Below are 25,393 nucleotides of genomic sequence, written 5' to 3'. Positions count from 1 at the left end.
AGGCACTTCGAGAGATTACTTTTTACTGTGATAAGTGATTTACTGGAGAGAGAAACTTCTCATTTGGAGATGATTAGCATTTTAAGCAGACACTGGCAACACTTGAGCTCACCGCAATAGTAACAGAAGGTAGCTACAAAATTATTATAGTAGTACAGTATGTACTACAGTTAGTTTTATGCTGTTTGGACTTCACAGTACATCTTTACATTTGTTTACATTTCTCTCAAGTGTGAATGGCATCATGCATAGCCTGTGTATCTAACTTTTGATAAATTTTAACTTTTTATAATAGAGTTGTGTATATTTTATGGTAGTAAATGATAAAATAGGATAGTATCTACATATATTTTATGCATTTATGGCATACATTTTTCATAATTTTTTCAAGTTCCACAATTGTTTGCAAGTTTTTTCAAACTGTGACAATGTCCAAAAAGTTTTCCAATATACTTATTGAAAAAATATGCATAGAAGTGGACCCATGCAGTTCAAGGGTCAACTGTGTATAATAAACTCTTAACCTGTACACTGGAAGACACAAAGAAGAATGTTCACAAAAGCACTATTTGTAACAACAAAAAAAGTTGAAAACAACCCAAATTCACTAATCACAGAATGGATAAATTATGGTATACTCATACAATAGAATCCTATAAAAAGGAAAAGAAGCAAATTACACCCTTAAATATGGATGATATTCAAAAAACTTAATGTGGAAACAAGAGGGTGTCTTAGCTCTGGTTGCCATAACAAAATGCCATATACTAGGTGGCTTAAATAATAGAAATTTATATTCTCACAGTTCTGGAGGCTGTAAGTTCAAGATTAAGGTGCCAGAATGGTTGTTTCTCGCAAGGGCTCTCCTCCTGTCTCATAGATCACCACCTTCTCACTCTGTCCTCACATGGCAGGGTGAGAGGCAAATGCAAGCCCTACAGTGTCCCTTCTTAAAAGGGCACACGAATCCCATGAAGAGGGTCCAACCCTCATGACCTCATTTAAACCTAATAACTTCCCAAAGGCTCTATCTCCAAATACCATCAAACTGGGAGTTAGGCTTCAACATAGGAATGTTGAAGGGATATAATTCAGTCTATAGCAGGAGAAGAAAAAAATATCAGAATGATATGTAATCAAATAAAATTCAAAAAACATTTAAAACCAAATAATATATTATTTAATGATACAAGTATAGTCAATAAAAATGAAACTATTAAGAAAATCAAAGGAATGATTAATAAATTTCAAAGGATTAACTTCATAAAAATTATATTCTCTAACTACACTACAATTAGGTGAAAAAAAAATCAATAATTAAAAGCATGTTTTTTTCTAAAAAAGCCCAAACAGGCATCCAAATTAGAAAGGCAGATATAAAACAATCTCTTTTCATAGAAGACATGATCTTATACCCCCCAAAAACCCTAAAAAAATCCACAAAAGACCTGTTAGAGCTAATAAACAAATTCAGTAAAGTTGAAAGATACAAAGTTAGCACACAAAAAATCCACTGTATTTCTATACACTAGCAATAAACAATCCAAAAAAAAAAAAATCAAGAAAACAATCCCATTTACAGTATCATTAAAAAAAACCCCAAGAATTTTTTTTAAACAGTAATATTTAGGAATACATTTAACCAAAGATGTGTAAGATTTGTTATTGCCTTCCTTAAAGATCTCTAGTTTCCATCTGACCAAAAACACAAACTATCTACACCATGCCATAAAACATCCTCCAAAATCTAATCCAGACCTACCTCTGAAGTTTCATCATCTACTTCTTCTCCCCTCTATAACCTTGCTCCAGCCACACTGAACTTCTCTCACCATTCACTCCCTTAATATTTTCCCACATTCTGTCTTGGAACTCTTTCCTCCATTCTCTAGCAATGACACAGCTCTCTCTGTGATACAGCTCAAACATTTTAACTTCTATGAAGTCTTTTCTGACTTTGTCAAGAAAAATTAGTTCTAGGGGGCTGAAAGATGGTGGAGTGGTGGTGACCTCCTGGATTCGTGCTCCCGGAGAAGAAGGCCTGGATCTCAGTCTCCCACAGCGCTAGAGGATCGCTCCCCCGCCAGAACGGCGGTGTGAACCCACGGAGACTCAGCGTGGGACACAGAGAGCAAGACAAGACTGAGGTGAACGGGAAATCAGATCGTGAGAATCTGGAGAGTGCGGGATGGACAATAGAGAGGGGAGCGTGGGTCGGCTGTACCCGCCTCACCAGCCAGTGAGGGGGGTTCAGCCCCACAGGAAAGCAGCCTGTGTCCCCACTGACCCCCACTCCCACTCAGTCAGGGATCTGCCTGAAGCCGGTGCGGAGTCACCACAGGGGACGCGGGGCTCTGTGGAGAGGAGACAATATCGGGGGGCATTTCGGCCCGCGGAGCCCTGTGGGCAGACTGCGACCCGCGGGAGAGGGGTCGCACTGGGCGGCAGCGACAGACACCTGGGGGACCCCGAACTGTCTCCTTTACGCGGGCGCCTGGGCTCCCGCAATCCCGGCTCCCCCATCCCTGCTGGACCCTGAACATTCGCCCCCAGCGCCAACGACCAGCGCGTGGGCAGCCGCCATTGTCGGGGTCCCCAGCCTGGCCGCTGCGGGGTGACTGGGAACCCGGCGGCTCCCTCCCCTGGTCCGCGGCCCCCACTAGGAGCCCCGCCTTTGCGTGAACACTGAGCGCTTCCCCGGTCGTGAGGGAGCGGAGCGCGGACCTTGGGGACACTGGGGCGGGCGGACCGTCGCCCCCGGGAGCCGCAGCATCCGGGGCGCGGGGCGAACGCAGGTATCCCCATCCCCCCAGCCTCTGTCTTTCGCGCAGAGAGAGGCAGAAACCACCTCGGGAGAGGAAGAGGCAAGGAAAAAGTCGCTTTCCGTCTACGATTAAATCAGCCCAGGGACGGGACTCTCAAACCGGTTTTGGACCAAATTAATTCTCTGGGGCTGGACCCAACAGGAGCAGCCCCCCAGCTGAGGCAGCAAAATCCTGAACAACTCGCAAAGGGCTGCCCCTAGTGACAGAGGAGGCAGCTCACCTGGGCTGCTGCACAGCCCAAGATCTGTGCGCATGGAGTGCCTCTGTCCAGCCCAAAGCTAGCTGAAAGAAGGGACCTAAGGATTGATCCAGATGGGAAGGCCTCAGCGAAAGAACTCTGGGAGTTCAAAGAATCAAGCTGAAACCTCGGCTTCGAAGAAGATTACTAATTCTCCACCAATTGTCACAAATCAAACATGAAATAGCAATATGTCCCAGGAAGAATTTCAATTATGGATCATAAGTAAGCTGAATTTTATGTAAGAAAAAATGGATAACCAACACAAAGATACCACAAAAAAGATCCAAACTTGGAAGAAAAATTCACTAAAGAAATCGAAATATTGAAGAAAAATCAAACTGAACTCCTGGAAATGAAGAATTTATTCAGGGAGCTACAAAACACAGTGGAAAGTCTCAAGAGCAGGGTAGATCAAACAGAAGAAAGGATCTCAGAGATCGAAGATAGCACTTTCCAATTAAATAAGTCAGTCACAGAGATGGAGCAAAGTAATAAGAGAAATGACCAGAGCCTACAAGAAATGTGGGATTATGTGAAGAAGCCTAATGAGAGAGTTATCGGCATTCCTGAGGGTGAAGAAGACAGTAAGCAAGGGCTAGATAAGCTATTTGAAGACATAATTGAGGAAAATTTCCCAGGTCTTGCCAAAACTCTAGATATACAGGTTCAAGAAGCTCAAAGAACCCCTGGCAGATTCATACCAAATAGGAAGACACCACGTCATGCAGTTATTAGATTGACAAAAATTTCCACTAAAGAGGCCATTCTACGAGCTGTAACGAAGAAGAAACAAGTTACATACAAAGGAAAATCCATCCGAATTATGCCAGATTTCTCAGCTGAAACCCTACAAGCAAGAAGAGACGGGGGCCCCATTCTCACTCTTCTGAAACAAAATAATGCCCAGCCTAGGCTCTTATACCTAGCTAAGCTCAGCTTTATATATGAAGGTGAAATTAAGACATTCTCAGATAAACAAAAACTCAGAGAATTCACCAGGACAAGACCAGCTCTCCAAGAAATACTCAAAACAGGGCTTCACACGGACCAGCAAATGAAAGACCCACGAATATAAAACTAATCATGAGAAGAAAACAACCCAGTTATCACAATGGCTCAAGTGAGAAAACAGAATAATGAAATTCAAGCCAACATGAGGAACAGAAATCAGCCTCACTTATCAATTCTCTCAATAAATGTGAATGGATTGAATTCCCCTCTCAAGAGACATAGGCTGGCCCAATGGTTAAAAAAATACAAGCCAAGTATCTGCTGTCTTCAGGAAACTCATCTAACCTGCAAAGATGCATTTAGGCTGAAAATAAAAGGGTGGAAATCAGTATTTCAAGCAAATGGAAGTCAAAAGAAAGCGGGCGTGGCTGCTTTAATCTCCGATAACTTAGTTTTTAAATCAATAAAAGTAATGAAAGACAGAGATTGTTACTACATACTGGTGAAGGGTACAATTCAACAAGAAGACATAACTATACTTAATATATATGCACCCAACTTAAGTGCACCCAGATTCATAAAGCAAACCCTACTTGCTTTGGACAAAATGACAGATAAGAGCACTGTGATAGTTGGAGATTTTAACACACTGTTGACAGTACAGGACAGATCCTCCAAACAAAAAATAAACAAAGAAACAAAGGATTTAAATAGAATGCTAGAACAAAGGGGCCTGACCGACATCTACAGGACATTCTACCCAAAATCCATTGAATATACTTTCTTCTCATCAGCCCATGGGACATTCTCCAAGATTGACCATATCCTAGGTCATAAAGCATGTCTTAAAAAATTTAAAAAAATAGAAATTATACCATGCATTTTCTCAGATCATAGCGGAATAAAAGTAACAATGAACCCTAACGGAAACTCTCATTCCTACTCAACGTCATGGAAGCTAAACAACCTTCTCCTGAATGATTATTTTATAAATGAAGAAATCAAGATGGAAATCAAAAGATTCTTTGAATTAAATGACAATGGAGACACAACTTATCAGAATCTGTGGGACACAGCTAAAGCAGTCCTGAGAGGAAAATTTATTTCCATAAATGCCTATATCAAAAAGACAGAAAACTTACAAATAGACAATCTAATGAATAGACTCAAAGAGCTAGAGAAAGAAGAACAGACGGACCCCAAACCCAGCAGAAGGAGAGAAATTATTAAGATCAAATCAGAACTGAATGAAAAAGACAACAAACAAACCATAAGGGACATTAATAAATCAAAATGTTGGTTCTTTGAAAACATAAACAAGATTCACACACCTCTGGCTAGGCTAACCAAGAGCAGAAAAGAAAAAACTCTAATTACCTCCATCAGGAACATGAAAGGAGAAATCGCGACCGATGCCACAGAGATACATGACATCCTCTATGAATTTTACAAAAATCTTTATGCACACAAATTGGAAAATGAGGAGGAAATGGACAAATTTTTAGAAACACACAGCCTTCCCAGACTCAACCAGGAAGAAACAGAATTCCTGAATAGACCAATATCTAGATCTGAAATAGAAACAGCAATAAAAAACCTTCCCAAAAAGAAAAGCCCTGGACCAGATGGGTTCACACCTGAATTTTACCATACCTACAAAGAAGAACTGGTGCCCATCCTACATAAACTATTCTCCAATATTGAGAAGGATGGAATTCTCCCCAACACATTCTACCAAGCCAACATAATTTTAATACCAAAACCAGGAAAGGATGCAACAAAAAAAGAAAACTACAGACCAATATCCCTTATGAACATTGATGCAAAAATTCTCAATAAAATTCTAGCAAATAGAATCCAAGTGCTTATCAAAAAAATAATCCATCACGACCAAGTGGGCTTCATCCCAGAGATGCAGGGATGGTTTAACATACGCAAATCTATAAATGTAATTCACCACGTAAATAGAAGCAAAAATAAAGATCATATGATCCTCTCAATAGATGCAGAAAAAGCATTTGACAAAATTCAACACCCTTTTATGATAAGAACACGTAAGAAAATAGGCATAGACGGGGCCTATATCTAAAAATGATGCAAGGCGTTTATGACAAATCCGCAGCCACCATCATACTGAATGGGGAAAAATTGAAAGCATTCCCACTTCGAACTGGAACCAGACAAGGCTGCCCACTGTCCCCCTTACTTTTCAACATAGTATTGGAAGTACTTGCGAGAGCTGTCAGCCAAGAGAGCAGAATCAAGGGAGTCCAAATAGGGAAAGAAGAGATCAAACTCTCACTCTTTGCTGATGATATGATGTTATATCTAGAAAACCCCAAGGATTCAACCAAGAGACTCCTGGAATTAATCAATGAATTCAGTAAAGTCTCAGGATACAAAATCAATACACACAAATCAGAGGCATTCATATATGCCAATAACAGTCAAACGGAGAACCAAATTAAGGACTCAATACCCTTCAAAATCACAACAAAGAAAATAAAATACCTAGGAATATATTTACCTAAGGAGGTAAAGGACCTCTATAGGGAGAACTACGAAACACTGAGGAAGGAAATCACAGAACATGTCAATAGGTGGAAAACCATACCATGCTCGTGGATCAGAAGAATCAACATTGTTAAAATGACTATACTACCCAAAGTTATCTACAAATTCAGTGTAATCCCTATTAAATTACCAACATCATTTTTCACAGATATAGAAATAATAATTCCATGCTTTGTGTGGAACCAGAGAAGACCCCGTTTAGCAAAAGCAATTTTAAGCAACAAAAACAAAATGGGAGGTATTAATTTACCAGACTTCAAACTATACTATAAAGCTGTGATTATTAAAACTGCTTGGTATTGGCACAAGTGCAGGGACACAGACCACTGGAACAGAACAGAAAATCCAAACATAAAACCATCCTCATATAGCCATCTAATCTTTGACAAAGCAGACGAAAACATACTTTGGGGAAAAGATTCTTTATTTAATAAATGGTGCTGGGAAAACTGGATAGCCACATGTAGAAGACTGAAACAGGTCCCACAGCTTTCACCTCTCACAAAAATCAAATCAAGGTGGCTAACAGACCTAAACCTTAGGGAAGAAACTATTAGAATTCTAGAAGAAAATGTAGGAAAGACTCTTACAGACATTGGTCTAGGCAAAGAATTTATGAAGAAAACCCCTAAGGCAATCATAGCAACAACAAAAATAAACGAATGGGACCTGATTAAATTAAAAAGCTTCTGCACAGCCAAAGAAACAGTCATGAAAATAAACAGATAGCCTACAGAATGGGAAAAAATTTTCACATACTACACATCAGATAAAGGTCTGATAACAAGAATCTATTAAGAACTCAGGAAAATCAGCAAGAAAAAAATCAAACAACCCTATCAAAAAATGGGCAAAGGACATGAATAGAAATTTTTCAAAAGAAGATATAAGAATGGCTAACAAACATATGAAAAAACGCTCAATGTCCCTAATCATCAGGGAAATGCAAATCAAAACGACAATGAGATATCACTTAACTCCAGTGAGAATGGCCTTTATCAAAAAGTCCCAAAACAACACATGTTGGCGTGGATGCGGAGAGACGGGAACACTCATACACTGCTGGTGGGACTGCAAACTAATGCAACCCCTGTGGAAAGCATTATGGAGATATCTTAAACAGATTCAAGTAGACGTACCATTCGATCCAGCAATCCCATTATTGGGCATCTACCCAGAAGAACAAAAGTCATTCTATAACAAAGACACCTGTACCCGAATGTTTATAGCAGCACAATTCACAATTGCAAAGAGGTGGAAACAACCCAAATGCCCATCAATCCACGAATGGATTAGTAAACTGTGATACATGTATAGCATGGAGTATTACTCAGCTATAAGAAATAACGGTGATATGACATCTCTTTGGTTCTCCTGGAGAGAATTGGAACCCATCATATTAAGTGATGTATCCAAAGAATGGAAAAACAAGCATCACATTACTCACCAGAAAACTGGTTTCCCTGATCATCACCTAAATGCACATCGGGGAAGGGTACCAATTAGATATCAGATTGAGATGGAGGGTGGGGGAGGGGTTGGGTGTATGCCTACATGATGAGTGCGTTGCGCACCGTCTGGGGAATGGTCATGCTTGAGGGTGCTGACTCGGGGAGGTGCGGGGTGGGGGGAGGGGATGGAGGTATGACTACATGGTGAGTGCCAGGTAAACTGTCTGGTGAATGGACACACTTGAGGCTCTGACTCGGAGGCATGGGCAGGACATGGACATTGTATATAACTTGAACTTACGTACCCCCATGATGAGCTGAAATAAAAAAAGAAAAATTAGTTCCCTCTTTCTCCATGCTTCCTTGGTACTGTTTCTATTCCTATTATACACTTATAACAATGTGCTCAAATTTTCTTTGTATATGTCTGAATTCTAACACAACAATCTGAACTTTGTAATTGAAATGCTAGCAAAGTGGCTGGCATAGAGTAGCCAATAAAAATGTACTGAATAAATAAATTTGTAATCTAGAAGATAGGACCCACATCCATTTATATTATCTAATATCTGCATTACCTTACACAAAAGAACCAATAAAGTTAAGGCACTATGGTGCAGGAGTTAAAAGTATGAGTTCTGTTCTAATTAAGATGGTAAATTAAACATATATCTGCTTTTGATGCCTACCCAAATCCCAACTAAGACAATATTAAAGGGCTTTTTTAAAAAAAAGAAAGCATAAACCCATAAGGATGAGGAGAATGGGAAAGGAAGATAAGAACAACAAAATTTTGAAAGTGGCTGAATGAGTGGTATTGAGTAGACCTTTGAAAATTTAATCCTAAATCGGTTGAGAGGAAAGTCCAAGAACCAACTCAATCAGTATCACAAAACAGCCAAAGGCTCAGAAATTGGTGCTTTTAGCTACTTCTGGAAGTGAGCATCAAGAGAAGAATGTAAAATAAGAACTAAAAGTCTGTTTAAAAAGCAGAAGGATCACTAAATTCCCTCAATCATCCCCAAGAAAAGTCTGTAGGCTTATTCTTAGAGAGAGATAAAATGGAAGATCTTTGGTGAGCAAGAGGTATTATGGTAGGCTCACCAAAAAGGACAACACTCTAGTCCCTGGAACCTGTAAATATGTGCTCTTAACATAACAAAAAGCCTTCAAAGATGTGATTAAATTCAGGACCTGGAGATGGGGAAATTATCCCAGATTATTTGGGTGTTCCTAATCTCATCAACAGGAGCACATACAATTAGACTACATTTTCCATTCTGTGAATTTAGGTAGAGTCATACAACTTAGTTCTGGCCAGTGTAACGTGACTGGTAGTATGCCAGCGCTGGCACAAACGCCTATTGGCCATATCTCTTCCCAATTCTGCATTCAGTGACAGCATACCATAGCCTGAAATTGGTCATGATGGGATATATTTATACCATGGAGATCAGCAAATGCTACCAATTAGAGCTTTTTCCTCCCAGATGAGCAGGTTGTTAAAAATATACCTACCGTCCAAGCCTCACTCATAAAAATTCCCACACAATCTTTCACGCAAGCTAGATACAGAAGTTCCTTTGATGCCTTCTCAGGAATGATAAACAAATGCTCACATGGAAGGTTCTAGGTGATCAAGAACACAAACCCTGGACTTCACGTGACTGAGAAATAAACCTTTATTGTGTTAAGCAATGAAGATTTGGTGGATTGTGGTTAGAGCAAATGAAATTCTTAAACTACCTAACTGCCTAGCCTGATCACCTCAAGTAAAGATCACAGAGACAACCTCTAATCATGGATTCAGAGCTTCCAATCAGGTTTCAGTACACTATTCTTAGAAAGGAGCAGTAAATCAAGCATTACTGGACTTCTGAAAACAACTCTAACATAAAATAGGGGGAAAAACAAGTCAAACCAAGTAAGGAGAAGAAAATTAAAAAATATACATCATCAATATCAGAGTGGTAAAAATAGATAATGCAACTATGAAAAAACAACAGCATACTATAAAACAGTAAAATTGAGAAATAAAAAGGGAGCCCATGGAAATTAAAAATATGAGGAGAAATTTCAGAATTCAGGAGAAAAACTGAAAAATAAAGTTAAGAAAATATCCAGGAAATAGAGCCAAAGGGCAAACAGACAGAAAACAGAAGAGAAAGGATAAGAAACAGTCCAAAGAAATAATAAAGAAAAGGAGATTCAAAAAGAAAACAGAAAACTGAGAAATGTCTCCAGTAGAAAGAATAAGAGTTCCCAGAATAAAAAGGGTCCATCAAGTACCTCACACAATTAATGAAAATGCCATCCATAGCAAGGGTCTGTGAAACTTTAGAAACTCTGCAAACTAACAGGAGTCTATAAACTAGAACATAAAAACAGATCATACACAAAAAATAAGTAATCAGAATTGCTTCAGATTTTTTGATAGCAACACTGGAAACCAAAAGGTAGTGGAGCAATACAATAAAAATTCTGAGGAAAAATTATTTCTAACCTAAAATTCTATATGCAGTCAATGGAAAGTTATAATAAATCTTTTTAGGCATGCAAGGTCTCAAAAAATCTAACTCCCATGACCTTTTCTCAAAAAGTTACTGGAGGATGTTACTGGCTCCACTATCATAAGGTAATAAACAAACAAAAAACTCAAGCAAGAAGAGATCCAACACAGGAAACAAGTAAAAGGAATCCCTAAGATAATAAAGATCCTAGCATGACTGCCACACAACTGGTTCAAATTGGTCCTGGTCAAAAGATTCCAGAAGAGATTTCTTTAGGAATATGAAACTGATAAAAGATGCATATGATTTAGACAACTGGTGAAGATGCAAATTAGTGGTAAATAAAAATTAGATCAAAGGAAAAGGTAATTATCATCTTCAAAGAAAATAAAATGTCAGGAAAAGAAAAAACTTAGCACTATTTACAACATGTTTTAGCCGAGGATAGTGTTTACATATAATAATAAATTAATGTAAACACAGAATACTGATCTAACCAAAATTATGAAATAACTATGAAGAGAAGAGAGCTCAGTTATCATTTTCAGCAGAAGTTAATAGATCATGTCTACTAGTAAAAACTCAGGCAGCAAAACAAGCATGTTATTTGTACACATGTATGTAAATACCAAAATAATCAGCTAAAAGTAGTTACCTGTGGGAAGGGAGAAATGAGAGCTATTAGATTCTTTAACCAGCGTGTATACATAACTTGGATAAACTAAAAATAAAGATGGGAGGGAGCAGAGCATAGAATCTGCACTCAGACTGTATGGGTTTATTCTTGCATGTACTCTTTATTAACTGTGTGACTTTGGAAAGTTACTCAACCTCTCTGTGCTTAATGGAGTTGTTATGAAGATTGAGTTCATATACATAAAGCTCTCAGAATACCTGGCACATAATAAGCATGCACTATCACTAACTTATTTTTAAGTATCTACCTCTAGGCCTGATCTGTCAAATAAGCTCTAGAATTCTAATGATAGTGGAAAGATCTTATAGGGAGTTTTCTTTTGAGGAAAGTTATCTTTCTACATTATATTATTGTTTATCAACAAATAGGTCAAATATGCTAAATTTATGTTTCATTATTTTGGCAACGAAAAGAATTTCTCATAGGAACTTCACCGGCCACTTGGAATCTTCTCAGAATGCTGGCAGTACTCAACTAAAAAAATCAACATAGGTAATTACCAGGGGTTGGGAGGTGGAGGAGCAGGGGGAGAGCTGAAGAAAGGGAAGATGTACATCAAATGGTACAAAGTTTCTGCTAGACCTGAGAAATAGTTTTAGCCATCTATTGCATTGCACAGTGACCACAGTTAATAACAATGTATTGTATTTTTCAAAACTGCTAAATGAACAGATTTTTAATATCCTCACCACCAAATAAATTAGTGAGGTGACAGATATGTTAATTAGCTTGACTGAATCTTTCCATAATGTAGACATAGATCAAAATATGACACTGTACCCCATAAATACACATAATTGTCAATTAAATATAAATTAAAAAGAAGAAAAAAAGACAATCAATATGGGAAAGAATGCCTTAAATTTTTAATCAAACATCCAAAGTCTGAGCTAAGATTAAATAAATCAAGTCTGCGGACAATAGACCATTGCCCTTCCCTTAACAATCGATGTAACTTAACATCTCTCATAAAGGAGCCCAGAACTTGATTTCAGGCTGATCGGATTTCCTAACACTATAGTTTCATAAAGGAAGTCAAAAAAGATACATTTCAGTTGGTCACAACTCCTAGATTACATCAGTCTAAAGACAACTAGAATTACATAAAGGCAATGACTTTTATTATTTTAAATACTTCCTAATGCATTAATGAAAAATAAAAACAAACTTAAAAAATTCAGAAATCTACTAATAAAACTTTCTCTTTTCCTATGTTTCCTTCCTGTCCTTATGTATATGTCATAAAAACCAACTTTAAAATAAAACTTCCCTCTAATTAAACAGAAAATATGTCATTAACCTCATCATTCTTAAACAATATTTAAGACATTTTTTCTTAAAATACATTCATTCACACTGATGGATATAAAAATATAAAAGATTACCACGATAAAAGAGAAATAAATCCTTTTCTCAAAGCTTATGATATCATATAAGAAACAAAATATAAGTTGGGTGTAGTGGTGCATGCCTGTAGTCCCAGCTACTCAGGAGGCTGAGACAGGAGGATTGCTACAGGCCAGGAGTTCGAGGCTATACTGTGCAATGATTGCACCTATAAATAGCTGCATTCCAGCCTAGGCAATACTGCAAAAGCCTCTCTCTTTAAAAAAAAAAAAAAAAAAAAAAAAGACAAAGTATAGACATAATTATTTTAAATTTTTATTAGGGTTTTGTATTTTGCCTTTTTCTATTTCAAAAAAGAAATAAAAATCTGTAATCCCAGCTACCCCGGATGCTGAGGCAGAAGGATTGCTTGAGCCCAGGAGTTCGAGGCTAACCTGGGTGACATAATTAGCAAGATCCTGTCTCTAAAAATAAAAAAAAGTAAAAATAAACAAATATTTAAAATTTTATTTAAAAAAAAAAGAAGTATAAGGGGAACAATGATTTTGAGCAGACATTGAGGAAGGACCTTCAGAATAGGTAGAATTAAAAAATACAGAGAATTGGGAATATGAAGATGCATGACATTCTAGGAAGAAGAAAAAATTTGGACAAAAGCATGGATCAGAAAAATAAGGGAATATTGGGCCGGGCATGGTGGCTCACGCCTGTAATCCTAGCACTCTGGGAGACCAAGGGGGGTGGATTGTTTGAGCTCAGGAGTTCGAGACCAGCCTGAGCAAGAGCAAGACCCCGTCTCTACTAAAAATAGAAAGAAATTATATAGACAGCTAAAAATATATATAGAAAAAAAAAATTAGCCGGGCATGGTGGCGCATGCCTGTAGTCCCAGCTACTCGGGAGGCTAAGGCAGGAGGATTGCTTGAGTCCAGGAGTTTGAGGTTGCTATGAGCTAGGATGATGCCACGGCATTCACTCTAGCCCGGGCAACAGAGTGAGACTCTGTCTCAAAAAAAAAAAAAAAAAAAGAAAAGAAAAAGAAGGGAATATTACTCACATGAAGAATAAAAATTAGTTTATTTTGTATTAAAAGGAAGAGAAGTGTGAGGACTAAGCCTCAGAGTACTCCCACATTTAGGAATCAAGAAAAAGAGAAGGCCTCAGCAAAGAAAATTCAGTCAGTATGCTTTTTCTGCCAGGCTCTCCCAAGTGAAAAGTCTGGCTAGAGACTCAGTGTATGTGGGCAGGCCACCCTTTAGCCTGACTGGACAAAGAACCAGTAATCAGGATGGGGGTATACTTAAATCCCAAACAAGAAGGAACCAGGATACCTACAACAGTAACTTTATTAGCACTCTCCAATATATTTCATTAAATTTCTTTAGAAAAGAATCCTCTGGTATTTTCCCTTATAATGTATAAAAAATCCTTAGGAAGTGCTAAATAAATGGCAGCTATTATTAACATCCTAAACCATCATCTACCATACTGCTTTGATTTGAATGTCCTCAGGAATGGATTAATGTCATTATCGCAGGAGTGGGTCCATTTTAAAAACAAGTTTGGTCCTCTCTTGCTCTCTTCCAACCCTCTTTCTCATACACCTCTCTCTCAATCTCTTTGCGCTTCTACTCTTTTGCCATAAGATAACACAGAAAGAAGGCTCTTTTTCTTGCCAGACCTGTGCCTTGATATTGGACTATCCACCCTCCAGAACCATGAATCAAATAAATTTCTGTTCATTACAAATCACCCAGTCTCAGGTATTCTACTATAGCAGCAAAAAATGAACTAAGACACACACTAAGCTGTTTCCCAGTTTCAGTGCCAAAGAGCATATTATTTTATTTAAATAACAAAAAGCTGAGATGGTAACAGTTTGAAATATTTAAAGAGAATCTGAAGCATGGTAGCAGCTGAAAGGTCTGAGAACTCCAAGAGCAAGATAAAACTTGGGGAAAAAAATTGGGGTAAAGTACCAAGGCAATTCAATGGGGAAAGAATAATCTTCCACAAATGGTGCTAGAACAACTAGATATCCACAAGCAAAAGATTGAAGTTGGATCCCTACCTCACACTAAATACAAAATTAACTAAAAATGAATCATAGACCTACATGTAAGAACTAAAGCTGCTAAACTCCTGGAAAAAATATAGGTTTTATTTTATGACCCTGGATTAAGCAAAGCTTTTTTAGATATGACACCAAAAGCACAGCAACAAAATTTGAAACCACTGTGCTGCAAGATCAGCAAGAAAGGAAAAAGACAACTCATGGAACAGGAGGAAATATTTGCAAATCATCTATCTAGTAAGAGACTTGCATCCAGAATATATAAAGAACCCTTACAACTCAATAATAAAAAGACAAATAACCCAACTTAAAAATAGGTGAAGGATTTCAATAGACGTTTTTTCAAAAAGGGTATGCAAATGTCCAATAATCACACGAAAGAAAATGTTCATCATCTCTGATCAGGGAAATGCAAATCAAAATCATGAGATACCACCACCTGACATCCACCAGGATGGCCAGAATCAAAATGACAATACCAAGAGTTGGTGAAGATGTGGAGAAACTGGGACCCTCAGACATTGCTGGTGGGAAAGTAAAATGGTACAGTCGCTTGGAATACCACCTGGCAGTTCCTCAAACAATTAAACATATTGTTGCCATATGATCTAGCAATTCTACTCCTAGTTATGTACCCAAGAGAAATGAGAACGTATGTTTACACAAAAATTTGTATATAAATGTTCATAACAGCATTATTCATAGTAGCACAAAAGTAGAAACAACCCAAATGTGCATCAACTGATAAATGAATAAACAAAATAATGGTGCATTTGTGTGTGTGTATATCTATCTATACACACACACACCCATACTGGAATAGTATTTGGCCATAAAAAGTAATGAAGTACTGATATATACTACAACATGGGTGAATCTTGAAAGCATTATGCTAAGTGACAGAAGCCAATCACAAAAGACTATAATATTTTTCTATAAATCTAAAACTATTAAAAAGCAAAACAAAAAAACCAAAGACTGTTTCATAATTCCATGTATACAGAATATCCAGAATAGACAAATCTATAGGAACAGAAAATAGATTAGTGGCTGCCAGGGGCTGGAGGAAGTGGGCTTTGGAGATGAACTGCTAATGGGTACTGGGTTTCACATGGTTTTATGAAAATGTTCTAAACTTAGATTGTGGTGACATAATATTTAAAAACCACTGAGTTGCATACTTCAAATGGGTGAATCTTATAGTATGTACATTATATCTTAATAAATATTTTTTTTGATTCAGGGTCTTGCTCTGTCGCCTGGACTAGAGGGCAGTGGCATCATCATAGCTCACTGCAACCTCAAACTCTTGGACTCAAGTGATCCTCCTGCCTCAGCTTCATGAGTGGCTGGGACTGCAGGTGTGCACCACCATGCCTGGCTAAATTTTGTATTTTTCTGTAGAGACAGAGTCTCACTATGTTGCTCAGGCTGGTCTTGAACTCCTGGGCTCAAGTAATCCTCCTGCCTTAGCCTCCCAAAGTGCTAGGATTACAGGCATGAGCCACCATGCCCAGCCAATAAAGATGTTTTTAAAAAGATTAATTCTTATGAAGAAAAAGCCAGGGCAAGTTTCATAACTACATTTTCTCCCAAAAGAGTCTCCTTACAGAACTCTTCTCTGGAAAAGTCTTAGAGGACTTTGAGTTTTATAATAAGAAGGAAGTACATTCCAAAACAGGGCCCACATAATTTAAACACTGGAGCCTTTGAGAAGAAAAATAAGAGACAATTCATTCTAAGGAAATACAAAGAGTATTTGAGAACAATCTCTAGAATGTTCTGTAGTTCCTTGGCTACATGATCTTCCAATAAGGGATAGGAAGTAGCAAGTAGTAGTAATCATAGAAGTAATTGTTATTAATTTAGGTAACAATTACTGAGTCCTTATTATGTGTCAAATTTTATAAGTATTTTCTTTTTAATCTTCATCAAGAAAACCTTATTCAAAATAAAAGTCCACAGTAGAATACTGGTTAAATTATGGCATACTATACAATTAAATATTAAAAAATGAATTTCTGGATATGACACTAAACACACAGGCAACAAAAGAAAAAACAGTTATGTTAAACCTCATCAAAATTAAAGGCAACCCATGTAATGGGAGAAAATATTTGCAAATCACATAACCAATATGACACTGATATTCAGAATACATTAAAAGAAAATTCCACAACTCAACAACAAAAAACACACAACTGGATTAAAAAAAAATGGGCAAAGGACTCAAATAGACATTTTCCCAAAGATATACAAATGGCCAATAAGCACAAGAAAAGATGCACATCATCACTAGTCATTAAAGAAATGCAAAGGGAATGTAAAATGGCACAGCCACTATGGAAAAGCGGTATGGCAATTCTTCAAAAAAAATTAAACACAGAATTACCATATGATCTAGCAATTCCACTTCCAGGTATGTATCCAAAAATAAAAGCAGGAACTCGAACAGATATTTGTACATCTATGCTCATAGCAGCATTAATCACAGCAGCCAAAGGGTGGAAACAACCCAAGTGTCCACTGACAAATGGATAAACAAAATATGATATTTATATAAATACAATGAAATATTATTCAGCCTTAACAAGGAAGGAAATTTTGGCACATACTACAGCATGCGTGAATTTTGAAGACATTACGCTAAGTGAAATAACCCAGTCAGAGAAAGACAAATATTCCATGATTCCTATATGAGGTTCCTAGAGCAGTCAAATTCACAGAGACAGAAAGCAGAATGGTGGTTGCCAGTGGTTAGGAGAAGGGGAGAATGGAGAGTTAGTGTCTAGTGTATATAAAGTTTCTGTTGGGTAAGATGAAAAGTTCTGGAGACGGATGGCAGTGATGCTGGCACAAGAAAGTGATAGACTTAATGCCACAGATCTGTACACTTAAAAACAGTTAAAATGGTAAATTTTATGTTATACATATTTTACTACAACAAAAAAATTATAAGCCTTTCATATTGTACTAAGATATCTTAAAATGACAGGAAATAACAGGATACAAAAGTAGTATGATGAACTGGCACTCTTTCCCCACTTAGCACCCAGAAACTGAAACAGTTCAATGCATCTGGAATATTGAAAAAGAGCCCTTTCCTCTTGGGTAACAAAGAAAAGAATGAATGACAGCAAGTGAGTCTTGTAATTACACCAGGCTTCAAGCAAGACAGGAAAGATGTAAATGCTTCTCAGCACAACATAGGTGGGTCTAGTGCAGTGGTCCCCAACCTTTTTGGCACCAGGGACCAGTTTCACAAGATAATTTTTCTGTGGGATGGGGGACAGTGAGGGGATGGTTTCAGGATGATTCAAGTGCATTATATTTATTGTGAAGTCAAACCTCTCTGCTAATGACAGCTGCCATGTCAGCTCCTCCTCAGATCATCAGGCATTAGATTTGCATAAGGAGCCCACACTTAGATCCCCTGCATGCACAGTTTACAGTAGGGTTCTCGCTCCTATGAGACTCTAATGCCACTGCTGATCTGGCAGGAGGCAGAGCTCAGGCGGTGGTGCAAGCGACAGGGAGCGGCTATAAAGACAGAGGAAGCTTTGCTTGCTTGCCTGCCAGTTCCTAACAGGCCACGTACCTGTGGCAGTCCACGGCTCAGGGGTTGGGGACCGCAGGTCTAGTGGCTTCACATAAATTCTATTCACATACAATTAAGGCAATAAGCTAAGAAAAATAAATGCTTTTCTTGAGTTGTGTTACTTTACAGGAGACTTAGGACATGGAACCAGCTTGATCATAGGTCTCATTGGTAGATAGACTGGACAGAATTGGAGCCCTCTTTTTTTTTTTTTTTTTTTTTTTTTTTAAAGAAACAGAGTCTCACTCTGTTACCCAGGCTGGAGTACAATAGCACGATTATAGCTCAATGCAGCCTCAAACTCCTGGACTCAAGCAATCCTCTTGCCTCAGCCTCCCAAAGTGCTGGAATTACAGGCACCACACCTGGCTTTGAAGCACTCACTTTCGCTTTCATTCATGCTAGCACCCCACCTCTCCAGAGTCCAATGATACCTAGGTAGAGAAAAAAATAACTGAGCAGAGGAGAGTACGTATCACTGGCTCTTCTCAAGAGGCACTATTCAACTGTGCAAAATACAATTAGGATTCAAGAAGAAATATCTCCTTTTGTGGAAAGCATGTGGGGGATGATGTCATAAGACTGAAACATGTGAAGAAGGGGCATGATGTGGCACATAGGCATGATCTGGTCCTGCTGTTCTCTTTAACCTCATCTCCTGCTACCCCTCCCTGCGATCACTCAGCTTGCCGTCTTGTTATTCCTGAACACATCCTTTGAGAGACTGTGAACCTCTTTCTGCCTAAAACATTCTTTCCTCCGCTTTTGTCATAACTCTCCCTTATCTCATTCAGCTCTCCTCTCAAATGTCAGGTCCTGAAAGAGGCTTTCCCTGATCCTATCTAATACCGTCTCTCCCCCATCCCTCTTTATCCTCTTACATTGTTTCATTTTTCTTCGTAGACTAATCACATCTTACACAATTTGTTTATTTTCTATCTCCTATTACTAGACTGTAAACTCACAGGGTAGGGGTGACATCTGTCTTCCTCATCACTGTATTACTACAGCTTCTAACAGGGCCACACAAACAAAAAATATGTACTTGTTGAAGGAATATGGGCAGGGAAAGAGAGAAGAGTGCAACAGAGAAACAAGTCAGGTAGTATCCAGAAAGGCTACTCCTCTTCTCATAGCCCTAAGTTTAAAAGTGCCTCCTCCACTCGGAGTCTTAAGAAAACACCTGTTAGCTAGACTTAGCCTTTATTCCCCTTAGATTGCATTACCCTTCCAAGAGTTGCCTGGTCCTTCAGGAAAGAAAGTTGTTTATCTATAGTTCAAAGGATCTGAGAAGGGAAAGCCAACAGTGCAGAATGGGTGAGGAAAGAAAGTATAATTTGTCCTAGTGTGAGAGTTTGAGATAAGAGGCTGGAAACGGACTGGTCCTCTAGGTGGTCCACAACTCAAAATCACCTTGGATTATCAGCAGGAGTGAAGAAATCCATAATCCACAAGCACAAAGAAGACTCTTAAGTGATAAAGACAAGAATGAACCCTGACTTTTCTAACAAAAATTAGCAAAGCTTTCCCTTTGGAATGAGAAGAGAGAAGGACCCTGATACACTCAAGGTTACATATGTAAGCTCAGTTTTGTAGAAACAAAAGTCATATATACAGAAAAAAAATATGTAAATTATTAATGTGCTGACATATAATAATGTATTTTTAAAAATTTTAACAACAGAGTGGCCAGACATTAACCTTTATCATAAAGCCATAAATGCTTGATAAATCAATCCACCACACCTTCAAAGCATTCATTTTGTGTTATTTATGTCTAAAAGGTACACATTCTTCTTTGGGACATTCTAGAAGGAAAAATAAAGACTGGGGGAAACACACTAAATGTCAATAATTATCTGAGTGTGGTGGAATCAAGGATGACCTTAGTGATATTAATACTTAAATATTTTCTACATAATCACAAAAAAGAAGCTTATTTAAAATTTAAAACAATAAATAATTTAACAATCAAAAACTTTGCTAAAGAATATAATATAGCCACCTTATATAGACCTTCCTGTTTAGAAAAGCCATAGAATGACCTATAAACTGTTCTATTTATAACATCTCCCCCAAAACCAAAAATCACCGTAATTTTGAACATTTTATTTCCTCTGTACAACTTAAAGCTCAACAGGTTTAATCTTAATTTTTAAGAAGCAAGTCTTTAGGCATATTCCACACATAAATTGTAACTGTATTAGAATTTGAGTTTTCCAATGATCCTTTGATATAAGGAATACCTTGAATTAAGATCTATTGTGGCACATGTTCAGGACTGCATATTACAACGAACCACTCCTTATATTAATCACCTCAGAAGCAATCCAAAATTATAGAGAGAAAAAAATTATATCTATTGAAAGTTAATAAAGAGAGAATAATGGTGATAGATATGTTAATCAGCTTGATTTACTCATTTCACAATGTATACATATACAAAAACATCACGTTGTATGCTATAAATATGTACAATTATTTGTCAACTATTCCTGAATAATAAAATTTTTAAAACATTTTTAAAAGACAAAAGAGTAGCCCCTTGTTTGCCTGCCTAACATCTACTCCTCTCTTCCATCTTTCCAACAGAGTATCAGTTTTATTCCTGTTTCTACCCTCATCTTCAGCTCTAAGGCTGGATTCTGATTAGGGTAAGCTATTATTAGTCTTGGGTAGGTCTAACCAGACTGAAGAAAAGACATATTCCAGGATTGCAGGAACAGATCACCTCTCTTTGTGAATTGAACTGATGACCACTGATTTCAAGGAGAAAATCAGCCTTTGGAGAATAGTAATTTTGTGAAGAGTAAAGCAGAGAAAGAGAAACTGGATTTATGATGAAGTCACTGATCCGCTGAATCAAATAATTTTGGAATCTGTCTACTACTCTGCACTTCCCATTATGTACCCTAACATAGTTCCTTTTAAGCATTTGAGTCAAGCTACACAAAACCAAATTTATGTAGACAAAAGCATTCTAACCAATATGGAAGAAAACCAAATCATCTGGAATTTTCTTCTTAACAAAAGAGCTGTAACATTATGTGTTAGTATGTGTTAACACCTTAATACTCAGAACTGGTGATAATTAAATCTTGATCAAAGAATAAATTTAACAATCCCATCTGCTACATTGTCTTAAAAGTCACTAAAAAAAGTCATCAGTAAACATGGATGCATCTTTCCTAAGGATTTTTAAAAAAGAAAAAAGAGTTACACATACCTGTAACACTCTATTGCTTATGGGGAAAAAAGGAAAGAACAATCTCAAGAGTTCCTCCCAGGAATGTCTGCATTTGGTTAACAATCAGATACAGTTTATAAGAAAATTGAGACAACTCATGTATATTACAGTTTGAAAATTTTCCTGCATGCATATACAAACACAATCTTTTATAACTGTGGGAACTAAGACAATTCATATAAAAGAAAAACTACTTTATTAAAGTAATTCGCCATAGGATACGCTATGATACATTAATAGCACAGGAATCTTAATCCAAGGTTGTTACTTTTTCTTGTTTGATAGCTACGTATAAATATATCTGGTTTATAAAAATGTAAGTCTCAGTCATTTACAGTAATACACAAATATATTGTCAGGCAAATATTAAAAGACTAAAGGTTATTGTTGCCAAGTAGCTGTGGCTAAGCATAATTTAAAAAGAGAAACCAAGAAAAACATTTGAACTTAGGCAGTCATAGCCCAAGGATACAGAAGGCAAAAACAAAAGGGGATGCATTGAGCCCACCCTTGAATTCTTAATGTCTGACTCTAGCCGAATGAACTAAAACTTCAGTTTAGCAAAACAGGTGTATGACTTCATATGTCTCACACATAACAGCTTGGAGGCACAATCAAATCTAAAAATCTATTACAGTATGAAATGGAAATCTGCACTGTTACAGGGTAGAGATGAACGCATAAGGTGTTATATCATGAGGGAGGATAAATGGGGAATGAAAATCCGGTGCATGGGGGAAACTTGTTGGCAAATGGTTAAACAGTTTTCAAACCACTCAATGTTAAACCATTACTGTTAGACTCAAACCTCAGCACCCTGTCAGGGTATGGTTTGAGTCTAGTCATACCCCTAGATATTGCTTAATAAATTAAACTCACAACTGTCTTACTGGATATGTATTTCTTAGAGACTTCTTTCAACTTAGAAACAGTTGAAGTAACAGCTATTCCACCACTACTTTTGTGCTAAACGCATGGGTTTTTAAAACCTTTATTTCATGAAGGACTAAATTTTAAGAGTTGGAAGTAAATTCAGGAAGTCAATTCTAATCCAAACTCTATTTCAAGCTAGCATATTCTAAATGAATGCATTTAGCAAAGATTTACTGATTTACTGAAAGTTCGAGACTCAGTGTTGACTTCTGGGGGTGATACAAATAAATCTAAAACCCAATACCCAAGGCCTGGATTGCTCTTCCCCAGATATCTGCAAGGCTGGCTTTCTTACCTCCTTTAAGTCTCTGCTCAAATGGCACCTTCTCAGTGAGAACTTACCTGACTACTCTATTTTAAATTGTCATTCTCACACACCCTATCACTCTTTCTTGCCTTATTTCTCCCACAGCATTCATTACTATCTGGCATGCTGTAATATGGCTTACTTCTTATTAGCTCTGTCTATGCTTCTCCCTCCCACAAGAGCAGAAGTTATGTTCGTTTATCTCCAGATTTTAAAACAATGCCTGCACATGGTAGGCATGAAATAAATATCTGTTGACAAACTGACTGAAGAAATAAACAAATGGAAAAAATATCTGCCCTCAAACAGCTTATGGTCTAACGGAGGAAGCAAATATATAAATAAATTATCTTAAATCATTCCTGAAAGACAAAAATATACACACAGCAAAATCCAACTTATAACAGACTAATACACGGAAACAGCTTCTGGCAACCCACTTCTACACGGTCGGTGACCACCAGATTCTTCTTTTTATACCTCCTAGCTCCCTGTCCCCAGGAGTACTGTCACTCATGCAGTGGCCAAAAATGCCACCAGAGCCACTGCTGTCAGAACTGCCTCTTCCCATATTAACCTTCACTGCTATCTACTGAGTGAAGGGAAAGAATATTTCTATTCCCACTGTTGGACAAAAGAAAGATATATTTCTGGATTTACACATTAAATTCATTTTTCTGCAGGTAGTTAAATTCTACACTACAGGAGTGATTGATATTATAGATGAGCCAAGAAACCTATTATTTTGAATATTGCTTAATTATTAAGTTTAGATACACAAAAATAAATTTGTGAATTCTGTTTCATTATTGCAACATACCTTTACTACACTGCAAATGAATAGCACTGGCAAAATGGTTAAAAGACAAACTCCTTCAATAAAGCCTAGTACTACATTTTAAGCAAAGGGGTACAATGTAAAATTAATGGCATTTTTTTCACTCACAAGGATCAATTACAATTGTATACTGGATTAAAGAACGATGTAGAATTCTTAAACAGAACATTAGTATTTGAGTTAAACTAAATTAAAACCACACAGGAAAAGTAGAAAATATTCTCTATTGCTAGCAAAAGCAAAACAACTTAGGGAAATGAAGAATAAGCTCAAGATTTCTCACTTCAACTAACACCTCCACAGATTGCATTATCATTTTAGGCAAACTGACATTTTCACATTTAATTTTTAATGGCAAGAATGATTTCCATCTGGGACTCATATGCTTAAAAGCGTTAGCCTTGGCACAATTTCAAAACTGAATTGGAAGTTCATTTCTGGCTATAAGCAAAATGCCCCACTACAACACAACAGTTATATCTCACATTAATCCTGCCACTGGGAACCCCGTTTTACATGTTTTACCTGCTGGCGGATTTCGCCCTCAGATAAGCACATAAGTCATCTTTCTCAATCATCAATAAACTACTTATATTTATTACCTTAAAGCCTTCTACACTTACCAATATTAAACAATATTTACACTTCTAAGAGAAGAGTTTTGCAAATATTACTATTCTTCATAAGTGTAAGGAAAACTACAAATTGGGGAAAATTCCCTTACGTAGAAAAATGCCAAACCAGAAGCTGAAGTCTTAACTTTCAGGTATAGAATCACAGTTCTAATCGGTCAACTACAAACGTGGCCAGTTATTTAGACAGTAAATAATTTACAGCCAGTAGGTAAAAAGCCCGATAAAAATATTAGGTCCTCGCTTATCTTTCTCCTTAATAAAAAGACATCTGAAGTTACCCTATGTTTTATTTGCAGAAACATGGAGAGGTCTGGAGGACATTATTTTAAGTGAAATAAACCAGGCACAGAAAGACAAATATTTCATGTTCATACTCAAATATGGGTCCTAAAAAAAAAAAAAAAAGATTGATCTCAAGGAAGTAGTGAATAGAAGGGTGGCTGCTAGAGATTGGTCAGGGTGGTGGGAAGGGGTAATGAAGAGATGTTGGTGAAGGAGTAATTCTGTTTAATAGAAGGAATAAGCTCTGATGTTCAGTGGTACAATGAATGGGGCAACTATAGCTGACGATAGTTTACTGTATTGCAGAATAGCTAGAAGTTTTCAAATGCTCCCAACATAAAGCAATGATGAATGTTTCAGGTGAAACTTGTCCCTGTTACCCTGATTTGATCATTGTATGTCGTGTGCTTGTTTCAAGATGTAACATGTAATCCATGAATACGTACAATTACTATGTATCAATCAAAAAAAAAGAAAGAGACGTCTGAAAGTCACAGCAGGCAGTTGATCACGTATGGAAACATACAGGACTGTACAAAGCGCGCAGCTATCAAAACGCAGGAAGCCAAAGTTCCGGCGCTATGGGAGGATTACAGAGGAAAACAGTAGCCATCTGTCCACAGGGGAACAGAAACAAGTCCACCTGGAAAGGCTGCGAGTCCGGGAGATGGGGCGGCGAGAGGAACCAGCTCTGCACGGTCTTCCTCCCCCCGGGCTCAGTGACGCCGCGGGCGGCAGGAAGGCAGAGCGCCGGGTGGGCTCGCGGGGCTGGGGCGCAGGTGGGCTGAGGCTGCCGGACCGGTGAGGGCCTCGCCCGCGCAGCCGGGAAGCCACCCAGCCCACAGCGGGGCGGGGGAGCAGCCTGGCCAGAGCCACGTCGGAG

At 37.8% G+C, this 25,393-nt stretch overlaps 1 protein-coding gene across 1 annotated transcript in view; it reads right to left on the bottom strand.

The window, feature by feature from the left end:
- Positions 1-25,393, bottom strand: part of AP3S1 (adaptor related protein complex 3 subunit sigma 1) — a 76,913-nt gene that overhangs the window by 50,865 nt on the left and 655 nt on the right. The window lies entirely within an intron of this gene.

This window comes from Lemur catta, chromosome 12, assembly GCF_020740605.2.
Source record: "Lemur catta isolate mLemCat1 chromosome 12, mLemCat1.pri, whole genome shotgun sequence".
In the NCBI taxonomy this organism is placed as follows: Eukaryota; Metazoa; Chordata; class Mammalia; order Primates; family Lemuridae; genus Lemur; species Lemur catta.
This window is presented reverse-complemented; position numbering and strand designations above follow the sequence as displayed.